This window comes from Rhinolophus hipposideros (genome assembly GCF_964194185.1).
Source record: "Rhinolophus hipposideros genome assembly, chromosome: 1".
In the NCBI taxonomy this organism is placed as follows: domain Eukaryota; kingdom Metazoa; phylum Chordata; class Mammalia; order Chiroptera; family Rhinolophidae; genus Rhinolophus; species Rhinolophus hipposideros.
In genome coordinates this window covers 45,372,114-45,387,671 of record NC_138047.1, presented here as the reverse complement: position 1 = coordinate 45,387,671, position 15,558 = coordinate 45,372,114, and positions in this window count along the sequence as shown.

Sequence of the window (15,558 nt, the reverse complement as noted above, 5' to 3'; positions counted from 1 at the left end):
AATAGAGTATAACCCTTTCTCCTTTTCTCCATTTTAGACAATTCAACTCTAGGTGCTTTTTAAGTATTAATGGACTCTACTTTGGACACCCTTTCAGATGTGTACACACATAGAAAATAAGTTAACATAGTATAGTTCTTACTTTTTAAAAAGTTATATTTTCTTGGACCAGTGTAGCTTATACATTACTCCAGAAGGAACAGAACTTTGGAGGATAATTTTTAGTTATACTGAAGAAAAAATGATATTAGAATTCTTAACTAAATTTTTGTTGGTGAGGACTGTAATACAGTGCATTCCACCGCCCCCTTGGGCTACATAGTGTTCCAAGAAATTTCAATCCCGTGTTTTCCCGAAAATAAGACCTACCCAGACCATCAGCTCTAATGAGTCTTTTGGAGCAAAAATTAATATAAGACCCGGTGTTATATTATATTATATTATATATTATATTATATTATATTATATTATATTATATTATATTATTATACCTGGTCTTATAGTAAAATAAGACCATATATTAATTTTTGCTCCAAAAGACTCATTAGAGCTAATGGTGGGGTTAGGTCTTATTTTCGGGGAAACATGGTACATTTAAAATAAGAAAATAGAACATCACCTTATCATTATCATATGTTTATTAAATTTGTATTTTAAGCTACATTTTCTAAATTTATGTTTCAGTAACCTTACAAATCAATAAAGCAAGGAATTAAAGACTGAGATATTTTAGTACTTGAAAAATAAAAATATAATCTAATTATAATTAATTCAAATTAGAGTTGCTTCATAGAAGCTGAAAATGAAAAATTGTTGGTAACTGTTTGAATACCTCCACAGTTATTACACTGTGTGTAGGATCTTATATTGTGACAGATTTACCACTATTTTAACTTAGAATAAAGTGATCTGTTCATAAGACTATGAATTTCATTCTTCTGGATTCTGTATAACTGTAATTTTTCCCAGCAGTCGTATAAATTGAAAGACTTTAAAAATTGTACCTTAGATTAAATCCTTAAATTTATTTTCATCTAATTTACCTCTGCAAGTCATCGGGTAGTTAGGTAAATTTCCTTTCCCTTACAAAGATTGAATCCATTCTGAAATATGAGTTTAAGTTGGGTTGGAAGGACATCGATTAGACCTTTGTGGAGAATGAATGAATGAATATTATTTCCATTCTTATTGCATTCATTTGTGTGTGTGTGTGTGTGTGTGTGTGTGTGTGTGTGTGTGTGTGTGAAAAGACAGGTGCTTAACTTCAAACATTTGTTGACAATTGAAAAAATGTATTTTAAATCTATTGTTGTTATAATCCCTTTGGTGCTTAATGCATAATTTCACAAATAGCTTACATACTACTCTATCATTTACAAAAATATCCTCTTTGTTTTTTTGTAACTGTATTATTTTGTAATTATGCAATATTTTATTATTTAATCCACAAATATTCTAAATTCTGACTGTGTGCTCCATTGGTTAAGAAATAAAACATTATTTCCAATGTTCCTTACTTACACAAAGGTTCTTGTTGAATTTGATGTTTCAAATAACACACTTGACAATTTTATTGTTGTCAGTGATAAGAGTTCAGCTCAAACAAAACAAATGTCCTTTGCTGTCAAAAACAAGGATATCTCATGTCTTGAATGCTATCACAGGCAGGAAATTGCTAGCACTGGTTTGAAACAGGGATTTCAGGAAGGAAAAGGAAAAAGCTTCTTGAAAACTACATTCTTTAAAAATTGCCCATCAATCAAAGGAGGAAATAATTCTTTAGATTAGATTTTAACTCTTTTAACAGATGCATATGGTTATGGCAAGTACTCTCCATGCAAGAAAAGTCCAGGAATTTTAATAATCAGAAGTGCACATTCTGAAAAACATAATGAGATTCATTCATTTTGTTGAAATACTGCTAATTAAATTACATGTAATAAAATGAAACTATATGGAGGCACGCATGTTAACTATAAGTTCAAATCACATTGATTAAATGTGCTGGTAAAACATCAAAAATTTGAAAATAAATAAATATTGACTGTGTAATTTAATTTTTAAATGTAACTAGTATTTATAATGCTTTTACTTAAATAAAAATGAATATGATAAATAAATCACCAAAATATTTTAAAGATTATACACCAGGAATACAGTTTGGGGATATTCTCTCCATTATTAGTGTTACTGATGTCTTGCTATGTTATCTGGGATGAAATCTCAATTGGCTGGCAACTAATTATCCAAGTACTTTTGCTTCCAGAGCAACAAGATGTTTTACTGCATTTTCTTTCCTTTGAACCTTGCCATATATATATATATGGCATATATATATATATATATATATATTTATATATATATATTATATTATATATATATAAATATATATATATATATATATTTAAATCAAGTTATATGCTATTGCAAGTGTGCTCAGCACATTTTGAAAAAGTCTTCAATTTTCAATTGTCTGGTGTGGGAAGAAAATTAGTTAAATGAATCATATCATATCATTGAATGAAAGATTCCAAAGTCATTATTTACATTTTTCAAAATATTGCTACACTTCCCAAAGGCAAAGCTGATTTATGAAACATATAGACCATGAGAAATGGGTTAAAAAGTAGTTGTTCACGAATAAGTAGGCTTTAATCAATAACCCTTGGTAATACATCCTATCAGTAAGTTTTTGCAAAACTCATATATATTTCATTATAAAAGGGAATAAATGAAAAACAGGAAAAAGTATCACATTACATTGTTTATGAAATTAATAGAGTAAGAACATAGAGATTTAGGAAGCATTTGTATATTTTAGGCTCTGTGTGAGTGAGGTGTTAGACGAATTGGCTAACAAAGAGCCTATGCTTAAACCTGTAACTGAACTGGGAAAATATTGTCACTAATGGAAAAAGGGGCAGAGGCTTTACATCTTTCCTGCATTCCATCTTACTGTGAAGTCAATGGGGCAAGAAATATAGGCAAGTACAGAACAAAGATTCATGACTGAGAACTCACCAAGAAACAGTTTAACATCTTAGAAAGAACAGAGAAGGCATCTCTAGTCATTAATTATAGAAAAATCACAATAAAAAGCATCACATCGAGCCTGCTGTTCACCAAACTGGTAGCATTTAGCTGGAGGCAATATTATGTAGGACTCCGAGCTAAGATTTGGGTGTCAGATAATATAGGATCTTTTCCTGGTTCTGTCACTCCAATGTTTTGTAACCGTGGCAAACCCAATTAATCTTTCTTAGCCTTCATGTCTCCATATTGACAAATGGAGCTAATAACTACAGTAGTACAGTACACTTCTGTCTGCAAGTCAATTTCTGCTGCTTTAGACACTGCGCTGAGGAACCTTGTATATTGACTTACAATAACTTCCTGCAAGTCATGAATGGATTAAAAGAGCCATGGTCCTCCATTACTTACTGATAGTCTTTTAAGATTTCAAAATAAGGATCTCAAAGTGGCGACTTTGGAAGTTTTGCAGTAAATGAAAAGGTATCTACTTGCCAATTCTTCTAGGTAAAAGAAAAAAGATCCATGATTTGACCCCCCAAAAAAATAAAATTAAAATAAAATAAAAATCTTACCTGATACCTATATTAAGTGAGCAAGTTCAAACTGTCCAGGAAAGTAAATATAAAAGTAGAAAGTAGAGTTATTTCCTTTTATATTTAAAGAAAAGTGTTTGAATGGTATTGATTGGAATTTCTTGCTCCATGGTGCTAATAAACCTTCACATACAATTGTTGGATATTTAATGAACGATGTCATTGAAAGATATCTGTAAGAAATCAAGCCTCAGTCTACATTTAGAACATAACTTGATATTGCAATGATTATCTGAGAGTCATTCAAATAAAGAAAACGCCAAGTATAAAATTAAGTTACATTTCATTGTTATTAAATTTTGAAAAACTGAAAAGGCCAAATTGTTTTCATTATTAATAGCAAATACATTAAAAATCATAATACTATTATGCTCTATGTCTCTCAGATATCCATTGGCCTTCTCTCTGTTTCAACTTCAGACATGGTCCCACTTCCTAATCTTTTTACTTGCAGTTCCTTCGGATGATATGCTCTTTCTGTGAATGTTCACATAGCAGAATCCTTTTCATCATTCAGATCTCAGCGCAAATGGCATCTTTTCAGAGTTCTTTGCTGACCACCCTATTCAAATTCTTTGCCCCAGTACATTCTATCACATGAGAGTGTTTTTATGTCCTTTAGTTCATACTCACTTCTTGGTCCTCGAAATTACGTTTTTTAAATAACTAGTTACATAGTTATATCTGTCTCCAATATAGTCTAGCCAACATAAAAGGCATTCCTCAAGGTTGCTAACCAGGATTAGAGTGGGAAGATTTTAGATTTAATTGCTTGTGGTCTTTGTTTTTGGAGATAAGTGTGCTTAGGGCCCATTTATTTTCAGCTTTTAGCCTTATATTCCATTTTGACACACCAGAGAAGTTCTACATAGCTTACCATTTCATTGCTATTTAACAAGCAAATAATCTGCGACCATGAATAGGAGAGCAAGAGGTGGGGTACAGGGCATAGTTTTCCTTACTTCACATCTGGCTGAGATAATATGTCTCATTCCAATTATACATTAAGTAGTGTTTGCAGAGAAAATGTTGATTTGTTTTTTTCCTGAGATAATGGCAAAGATTCAAATCTCAGATAAACTAAAGCCAAAGACAAATGAATAATTGTATTACTATCCTAATAGTTTACTTACCTAACTTTAATACTCACTATTATAAAAGTATATAAATAGCTTTTTATGTAGGTATAATGACAAATTGCAAATGCTCTGTCTATTCTTTAAGTGAGTTAAAAGTAAACAAAATTTTAATAAGATTATCCTTCTCCCTTACTAATTATAATTACTTGTACATTAAATTTTTCCCCTCGATACAATTAGATTCATTGGCTTGGGGGTTTTGTAGTTGTTTTTATTTTGCTTTGTTTGTTTTCATTAGACAAAGAGAAACCCGTCTCAGGAAATCAGCAAATAGACAGTTTCAAGGGCCCTGAGGAGCCTGCTCTTTCCATCTCTCATATCTGTTTCTTTCTGATAATGTGTTTTAATGATTTTTCAAAACATACCTACTAACTCTGCTCCTCAGTCATAAGACAGGAAGAAGATGACTGACAGCAGTCCCTTAAAGTCACATGAAAGAGGACTGGTCACACGGAGAAAGACCAAATTTCAGACAAAATTTCCATCTCTATTTTTTTCCCTCCATTTTTCTAGTCCAACTCCAAATTCCTCTTATTCATCCCCTTTAAAAATTAATAAAAAAAGGTTTGGATTGCCTTTGCATTGTCCATTGCTCATCACTGAACCAACCAAACACTGCGAAGAGAACTCACTAATGGATTCTCTTTACAGGTAAGGGAATTATTTTGGATAATAGTAGTATAGTTCCCGAAGATATAGTAGGTCAAGGTGATGAATCTGGCATGCCCTCCTGAGGTACCTGGACGTTTGACAGTTGGTAATTCAAGGACATTTAAAGTTGTCTATCTAAAATTTGGCAGTATCACATCTGCGTTTTGTAACAAAAAATTAATGGGAGAGGATAGAATAGTTTAGAGCTACAGAATCTGGAGATAGGTAAAAGAATCAGGAATCTATTTTAATGGTTCAAAACATAGACGTTGAGTTTCTAACATAAAGCAGTGTCACTGAAGTTGTGATCAGAGAAAACAAATTTGAGAGATATTTCAGAAATAATCTTGACAAGGCTCAATGAATAATTATGAAAGTCAGGGAACAGGCAAATGTTAAGGATGACTCTTGTTTTTATCATGGATCATAAGTTGGACAGTATTTCCATGCACTGATACAGAGTCAAAAGAGCAGATTTGGACTGAATAGGGTGAAGACAATGAGTTCAGGGAAGAAGAGAGATGAAACAATAGATAAAATCAATGTAAAACCAAGCAGGCATGCTCTGGCTATGAAACCCAGGATTCACCACAAAGGAATATGAGTCTAACTCTTTACACAACTAATCAGAAGAGTTTGATTTAGGTTTTCTTGAAAGTGTGGTCCCAGGATCACACCATATGTATATAGCTGTGCCATCATACTGGTAAGTACTTTTAAAAACTCCCTTTAGACTCACCTTTAGACCCACATGATCCCTACTTTTATTTTCAGGGTATTAAAATCTCTTTCCTTCCACTTTGTCCAAACACTACCACGCTGTCACACTGCTCACTTTTCACTACATTTCCTCCAAATCTTGACACATTTCCCACCATGACTAGTCACTTGGAAAGTGTCATCCATCATCCATTAACTGTATTTCTTGAGATGAACATTTTTCCAAGAATCCTAGTAAGTAAAGTCTCTTTTTAAATTTGACAGTTACCAATACATGTAAATACTACAATAAGTGATAAAATCAAGGAAAAATACTAAAGAAAATTTTATTGAATCAAGCTGGGTCTAATGTAGGAGAAAACAGCCTAAGGGCATAACTACCAGGCGGCAAGGATCATTGGCAGTTACCAAAATAGGCAAAAATAGAGAAATTATTCTTATAGATTAGAGATGTGTTAAGATTGAAGAATCAATATAGTAATATTAATATATAATATCGACAAGCTTATTTCATTCAGTTAAAAGAGAGTATCATCAAGTTACTTTAAACTCATCAGTAAATTTCAGTGTTTTATTAAAAGGAATATTTGAACTTGTATTTGTCAAAGATACCTTTACACATGGGAATATGAATGAAGAGCATATTCACAATTATTCAAATAAACCAATTGAATCCATGTAGACTTTGTAAATTAAACTACTTCAGAAAATATGTTACAAAAGTCATGTAAATTATAAACTGTAGCATATTAACAGAAAAATTAAACAGACTTCTAGTTATAAATATGTACATTGAAATCATCTTGGGAAGTTTCCATAAATCCAAATTAACTTACTTGCCAAGCCAAAATTTAACATACATTCTTAAATCTGTGTTGTTTCTCTCTCTCTCTCTCTCTCTCTCTCTCTCTCTCTCTCTCTCTCTCTCTCTCTCTCTCTCTCAATCTCTCTCTCTCTCTCTCTCTCTCTCTCTCTCTCTCTCTCTCTCTCTCTCACACACACACACACACACACACACACAGATGTTATTCATCTTTAAAGATGATTTAAGTCCTGTCATTAATCTAATAAAGAGGAAAGAGTATGTTTTCTTATATTTTTTTTAAATGGAAAAATAAACCAAAAACAAACAAACACATTTTGGGGGGAAAAAAGAAACTCTTTTTGGGAAAAAAAAGAGTTGATAGAATAACAAATATTTTCCATAAATACAAAAACATAATTTTTTCAGATCTTAAATTTCCAATAGAAGATAATTTAAAAATGACCACAGCTTGTACATAGTTGATAAAAATAACTACTTTGTTATGAGTAATTTTTAAAATACAGTATATTGGTTGTTCATTCCTAATGGGATATACATTAATAAAGGGGAAAAATACTAAAAGATCATACAATTTCAAATAATTTTCCGTAATGATTTTTGTTGTTTCTTTTTTTAATTATTTTTAGTAATGATATTTTTGCATGCTAGTATGATTTCCATGACTGTGCAATACAGGACAAAACAAATAAATAATAATAATAGTAATGTCATTGAAAACTGGAATTTTGGTCAGGAGAAAAGGAGACCCACATGTAAGAGGAATCTGGGTAAGTGAAAATTTTGAATTCTTGAATTAGTTAAATTTGAATTGGAATGTAAGAAATATATATGATATATTGCATATTAAAAAAGAATTCTACTACTTTTTATTAAAAAGGCCTACACAGGAACAATAAATGCCTCCTTTCAACCAAATTTTGGTCTATAAGTACCATTTCTCACAAAGGAACTAGAGCTCTTTAAAACAACATTTAAATTTCAAACTGGGGCAGAAAATACATGTAAATCCAGATAGTAAAGAAGCAAACACTATTGGGATTATGTGAAAGGGACTCAGGAGCCAATCAGTTATGCAAATATGGGAAAATGTGAACATGAATAGAATAATAATTTTAGTTGCTTAAAACATATCAAATATTTAAATCCATAAGCTCTTATTTTTTTTTTAAACCAAGTTGATGATTTTGCAAGGATGCTAGGGAGCCAACTCATTATTTTGAAATCTGATAAATAAGGGAACTCTCAAGAACCTATCCTGCAGTTCTATCCTATATGCTCTGAACTCAGATAAACAAAGAAAGTGTGGGGGATAATTGTTTATTCATCTCAGTATTTCTGATAATAACTGAAAAGAAATGATTGAATTTGAAAAACACGATTTTGCAACACTTTATGAAATAATGGATCTAGCAGTGATCATCTATGGCTGCTAAATTCACAGAAACAGACAGTAGATATTATGGAAATATACCATTTCCTATTAAGTAGCTTTGTCCCCCACCCCCCCACCCCAAAAAAGCCTCAATTTGATCAGTTTCTATAAAAAAGAACAGTGGATGCAATCAGTAAAATTCAGACTGCAGGAAACTCCATAACACAAACTATGAGTTTTCCTCAACAAATAACTGCAAGAAAAAATATTAGGGAGATGGACGTAGAAGCTATAGATTGAAAGAGATTTAAGATATATATGTACCAATGGCTACACATAGAATTTATTTGGATCCTGATTTGAAGAATTAAATTGTTAGAAAGAGTGAGATATAATTTTGGGAATTTTAACAATATTCATATATTCAATTATATTAAGGGATTCTTTTTAGTGTTTTATGTAATATTAAAGGTTATATTTTTAAATCAGTCATCTTTTTTCCATACATCAAAACGTTTGTGTAGAAGATATAATATGATATCTAGTGTTTTCCCCAAAATAATCCAAGAGAAAGAGAGAGGAACAGAATGAATGTATAAATAAATCCAATTAGACATGAGTTGATGATTATGGAAACTGGATGATGAGTACATGGGGATATATTACATAATTTTCTCTTGTTTAGAACATGTTTAAATATTTAAACATGCTCCAATCAAAAGACATAGGGTGGCTGAGTGGATACGAAAGCAAGACCCTTGCATATGCTGTATACTCGAGACTCACCTCAGATCAAAAGACACACACAGGCTGAAAGTGAAGGGTTGGAGTAAGATATTTCATGCAAATGGAAATGAGAAAAAAGCTGGAGTTGCAATACTTATATCTGACAAAAGACTTTAAAATGAAGAATATATTAAAAGACAAAGATGGTTCTACATAATAATAAAGGGATCGATCCAATGAGAGGACTTAACCCTAGTAAACATCTATGTACCCAGCATAGGAGCACCTAAATATATAAAACAGATATTGACTGACATAAAGACAGAGATCTACAGTAACACTATCATAGTAGGGGACTTCAACACACCTCTGACAACAAGGGGCAGGTCTACCAGACAGAAAAATCAACATGGAAACAACGGCCTTAAATGATACATCGGACCGGTTGGATTTAATCGATATTTTCAGAGTACTTCACCCCAAAGCTGCAGAATACACATTCTCAAGCACACATGGAACATTTTCCAAGACAGACCATATGTTAGGCCATAAAACAAATATTGATAAATTTAAGAAAATTGAAATCATACCAATTGTCTTCTCTGACCATAGTGCCACGAAATTAGAAATGAACTACAGGGGAAAAAAAACTGGAAGACACACCAATTCATGGAGGCTGAATAATATGTTACTAAATGATGAATGGGTCAACCATGAGATCAAGAAAGAAGTCAAAAGATATCTCAAGACAAACGAAAATGAAAACACAATGGACCAAAATCTATGGGATGCAGTGAAAGCAGTCCTAGTAGGGAAATTGATAGCAATGCAGGCCTACCAAAAGACATAAGGAAAATCACTAATCATCAGTTTACCTTCACACTTAAGAGATCTGGGAAAAAAAAAAAAAAAAAAAAAAAAAAAAGCAAAATCAGCCCCAAGGGAGTACAAGGAAGGAGATAATAAAGATCAGAGCAGAAATAAATGAAATAGAAACCAGAAAAACAATACAAAACAATCAATGAATCCAAGAGTTGATGTTTAGAGAAGACAAACAAAATTGACAAAACTTTAGCTAGACTCATCAAAAAAAAAAAAAAAGAGAGGAACCCAATTAATAAAATCAGAAATGAAAGAAGAGAAGTGACAACAGACACCACAGAAATACAAAAAAAAAAAAAAAAAAAAAAAATTAAGAAATCACTATGAGCAACTATATGCCAACAAATTAAACAAATTAGACAATCTGGAAGAAATGAACTATTTTCTAGAAGCATACAGCATTCCAAGATTAACTCAAGAAGAAATGGAAAACCTGAATAGACTGATTACTACCAAAGAAATTGAATCAGTAGTCAACAAGCTTCCAACAAACAAAAGCCCTGGATCACATGTCTTTACAGGTGAATTTACAAAACATTTAAAAAAGAATTATCACCTATTCTCCTCAAGCTCTTCCAAAAAATCCAGAAGGAGGGAAGGCTCCCAAACACTTTTTACAAGGCCACTATCACCCTGATCCCAAAATCAGACAAAGACATTACAAAAATAGAAAAGTACGGGTCGATATCCCTAATGAACAAAGATGCAAAAATCCTCAACAAAATATTAGCAAACAGAATTCAGCAATACATTAAAGACAATACACCATGATCAAGTGGGATTCATCCCTGGTATGCAAGGGTGGTTCAACATTTGCAAATCAATTTATGTCATACACCATTTTAACAAAATGAAAAATAAAAATCATATGATCATATTAATAGATGCAGAAAAAGCATTTGACAAAATCCAGCAGCCATTTATCATAAAAAAATATCTTAAGAAAGTGGGAATAGAGGGACCATATGTCAACATAGTAAAGGCCATATATGATAAACCCATTGCTAACATCATACTCAATGGGGAAAAGCTAAAACCATTCCCCTTAAGATCAGGAACAAAGCAAGGTTGCCCAATTTCTCCATTTCTATTCAAATACTGCTGGAAGTTCTAGCCACAGCAATTAGAGAAGAAAAAGAAATAAAAGGCATCCAAATTTGTAAGAAGGAAGTAAAATTGTCATTATATGCAGATGACAAGATACTATATACAGAGAACCCTAAAGACTCCATCAAGAAACTATTAGAGTTGATATATAAATTTAGTAAAGTAGCAGGATACAAAATTAATATTCATAAACCAGTTGCATTTCAATATACCAATATTAAAATATCAAAAGGAGAAATTAAAAAAAAAAACAATCCCATTTACAATTGCTTCAAAGACTGGGAATAAATTTAACCAAAGAATTAAAAGATCTGTACTCAGAAAATTATAAGACAATGAAGAGAGGAATTAAAGAAGATACAAATAGATGGAAACACATACCATGCTCTTGGATAGGAAGAATTACTATCGTTAAAATGTCCATAGTTACTAAGGCAATATACGGATTCAACGCAATTCCTATCAAGCTAACAAGGACATTTTTCATAGAAATAGAACATATAATCCTAAAATTTATATGGAACCATAAAAGCCCCGGATATCCTCGACAATCTTGAGAAATAAGAACAGAGTGGGAGGTATAATGATACCCGACACCAAATTATGTTACAGGGTCACCATAATCAAAACAGCATGCTACTGGCATAAAAACAGACACAAAAATCAATGGAACAGAATAGAAAACCCAGAAATAAATCCATGACTATGTGGTTATTTAATATACGACAACGGAAGCAAGAATTTACAGTTGAGTAAAGACTGACTATTCAATAAACAGAGAAACATGGTACTGGGAAACCTGGACAAACGCATACAAAAAAATGAAGTTAGACCTCTTCCTTACACTATATACACTAATAAATTCCAAATGGATTAAAGACTTAAATGTAAGATCTGAAACCATAAAACTCCTAGAAGAAAATATTGGAAGAAACTTTACAGACATTACCTGGAGTAAGATTTTTACTGATATATCCCCTCGGGCAAGGGAAATAAGAGAAAAAATAAACTTGTGGGATTACATCAAACTAAAAAGTTTTTTCACAGCAAAGGAAACCATCGATAAAACAAAAAGGGATCCTACTGAATGGGAAAGATATTTGCCAATCATACATCTGATAAGGGGTTATATCACAAATTTATAAAAAACTCACTCAACTCAACTCCAGAAAAACAAACAACCCAATTAAAAAATGGGCAGAGGACATGAAGAGACATTTTTCTAAAAAGGACATACAGATGGCAAACAGATATATGAAGAAATGCTCAACCTCACTAACCATCAGAGAAATGCAAATAAAAACCACAATGAGATACCACCTCACTCCAGTCAAAATGGCTATCATCAATAAATCAAAAAACCACAAGTGCTGGTGCGGATGTGGAGAAAAGGGAACACTTGTGCACTGTTGGTGGGATTGCAGATTGGTGAAGCCACTATGAAAAATAGCATGGAGGTATCTCAAAAATCTGAAAATGGAACTACCTTATGATCCAGCAATTCCACTCCTAGGTTATCTATCCGGAAAAATCCAAAACTCCAATTCAAAAATCTTTATGCACTCCTATGTTTAGTGCAGCACTATACACAATAGTCAAGACATGGAAACAACTGAAATGCCCATCGGTAGATGACTGGATTAAGAAACTGTGGTACATTTATACAATGGAGTATTACGCAGCCATAAAGAAGAAAGAAATCTTACCATTTGCAACAACATGGATGGACCTAGAGAACATTATGTTAAGTGAAATAAGTCAGACAGAGAAAGACAAATACCATATGATCTCACTTATATGCAGAATCTAAAGAAAAGAACAAGTGAATGAATTAATCAGAAACCGTTTTGGAGACAAAGAGGAAAAACTGAGGGTTGCTAGGTGGGAAGGCGGGTGGGGATAAGGGGGAAAGTGAGGGGATTAGAAAACAGTCGGTAACCACAAGATGGCCCCGGGGTTTTGAAAATTAATTTGGGGAACGTAATCAATAATGTTGTAAAGATTTTGTAGGGTATCCAATGGACACGTGTCCATCTGGGAGACCACCTCAGGGATGATGTAGATGCCTGATCACTGCACTGTACACCTGAAGCTGAACAGTAATGAATGCCAACTATAATTATATATATATATATATATATGTATATGTACATGTATGTATACACATATATATGTATACATACATGTATGTATACATATATATGTGTATATATATGTATATACTTACAAGAAGCGGAGTACAGCATTAGGAATAGAGACAGTGGAAATGTAATGGCTCTGTGAGATATCCTAGGGATAGTGGATGGGGGAGGGGGGTTCACACAGTGTGAGGGATATAAATGATAAACGTCTAAGTATTATTTTGTCTTGTGCACCTGAAACTAATAAAATTAAAAAAAGACACACAAAAAATAATAAAGTCTAACTTTTACTAACTCAAAAAAAAAAAAAGAGAGAGAGAAGGGAGGACATCAAGAGAAAGAACAATCTGCAGACACCAACATTGGAGAGACAGACAGGGAAATGCAGGAAATGGAGGCTTCATGGAGGAAAGACTCACATTGCAGGAACCAATGCCAGGGTAGGAAAACCTGAACTGTAATTGAGGAAGTGCTGGACCTCAGCATGGTCAACTCAGACAGTTAAAATCCCAAGGGGACACAGTTAAAGGGATCCCACAATTTTACCTCCAGGAGCTTGACCAGGTTCCCTCAGTTTATGTTGAAGGAAAATACCCTTGGACTTTCTGCTAGGAGAGGAGAAAAGGAGCCATTTTAAATTACAATGGAACACTGTTTTTCTTAACAAGGCCTACTCTCAGGAGAAACTACTTAACCAGAGCCTAAACTGCTGGGGCATATTAGTGGAGTCTAACCTGGGGAAGGTAAATTCTTCACTCCAGCTCTATCTAGCATTCTATGTGAGAGAAAGAGAATACCCAACCCCAGCCCACTATAGCGATCCTGTCCCACCTAAGGAAAGGGGGGACACAGTCCAGAGGCACAGGCTTAGTAAAAGACTGAAACCTAATAACAAGACTATAGAACATTTTCCTTTCCCCCACAACTCACCACCACATCGTTAAACATCTACCGTGTTTCCTGGAAAATAAGACCTAGCCTGACAATCAGCACTAATGCGTCTTTTGGAGCAAAAACTAACATAAGACCCAATCTTATTTTAATATAATATAAGACCCGGTCTTGTATAATGTAATATAAGACCGGGTCTTATATCAATTTTTGCTCCAAAAGACGCATTAGAGAGGATTGCCCAGCTAGGTCTTATTTTCGGGGAAACACAGTATTTACAGCAGTTTGTGTGTGTGTTTTTTGAGCCAGTACATCATGCCCAGTTATTAAGAAAAAAAAAAATTACAAAGCATACTTAAAGGTAAAAACACTTTGAAGAGATAAGCATCAGACATGGCAAGGATATTGGTATTATCAGGTCAGGAATTTAAAACTACTCTGACTTATATGCTAAAGGCTCTAACACATAAAGTAGACAGTATTCAAGAACAGATCTGATTAGAGAGATGGAAATCCTAAGAAAAAACTAAGAGGAAATGTTAGAAATTTTTTTAAAAAGTAGCAGAAATGAAGGATAACTTTGATGGACTTATTAGTAGATTGGACATAGTTGATGGAAGACTCTATCAGCTAAAGGATATATCAATAGAAACTTTGAAAACTGAAAGATGAAGAGAACAAAGATTAAATAAAATGGAACAGAAAACATTGCAATATATAAATGTATCAAATGATCACTTTGTACATTTTAAACTTATACAATGTTATGTCAATTATATCTTAATAAAAAAAGGCAAAATTTTTAAAATGTGAAATTTGTATGAATAAATGTGATAAAAAATTTACAAGACAAATAAGAAATAAAAAAGAAATCTAAAGTATACTGAAGGATACACACACTTATACAGAAACACACACATCCGCACACACTTTCTCTCTTAAATAAATGGAAATACATAATGTGTTCCCAGATGGGAAGAGTCCATTGCATGAACATAATAAGTTTTTCCTATTTTATATACAAAAAAAAAAATGAAATCCCAACCAAAATTCCAGCTCTTTATTGGGATTTCAAAAGCCGATTCTAATGACTGGAAGATCTTTACAAAGAAGGAAAAAAAGCACAGAAATTGACAAATTTTGGGGGAGGGAGGAAAGGAATAATATGAGATAACCTGCTCTAGTAAAAGCTTCTAGAAATACAAAGTAAAATGAAGTAGTAAGAACAGAAATAGGCAAGTCGAGCAATGGAATAGAAGAGAGTTTCCAGAAACAGATTCATGTTACATAGAAAATAAGGATTTAGCACATTGATAAGTTGTCTTTGCAAAACAGTATAGAATGTACAGTTTATTTAACAAATAGATTAGTGATTATTGTTTAGAATTCTTTGAAAAAAATACTGAAATCCTATTTCACATTACGTTACATTATATCTAACAAATAGTCTAGTAGCTTAAAGAGCTGTATTTATTAA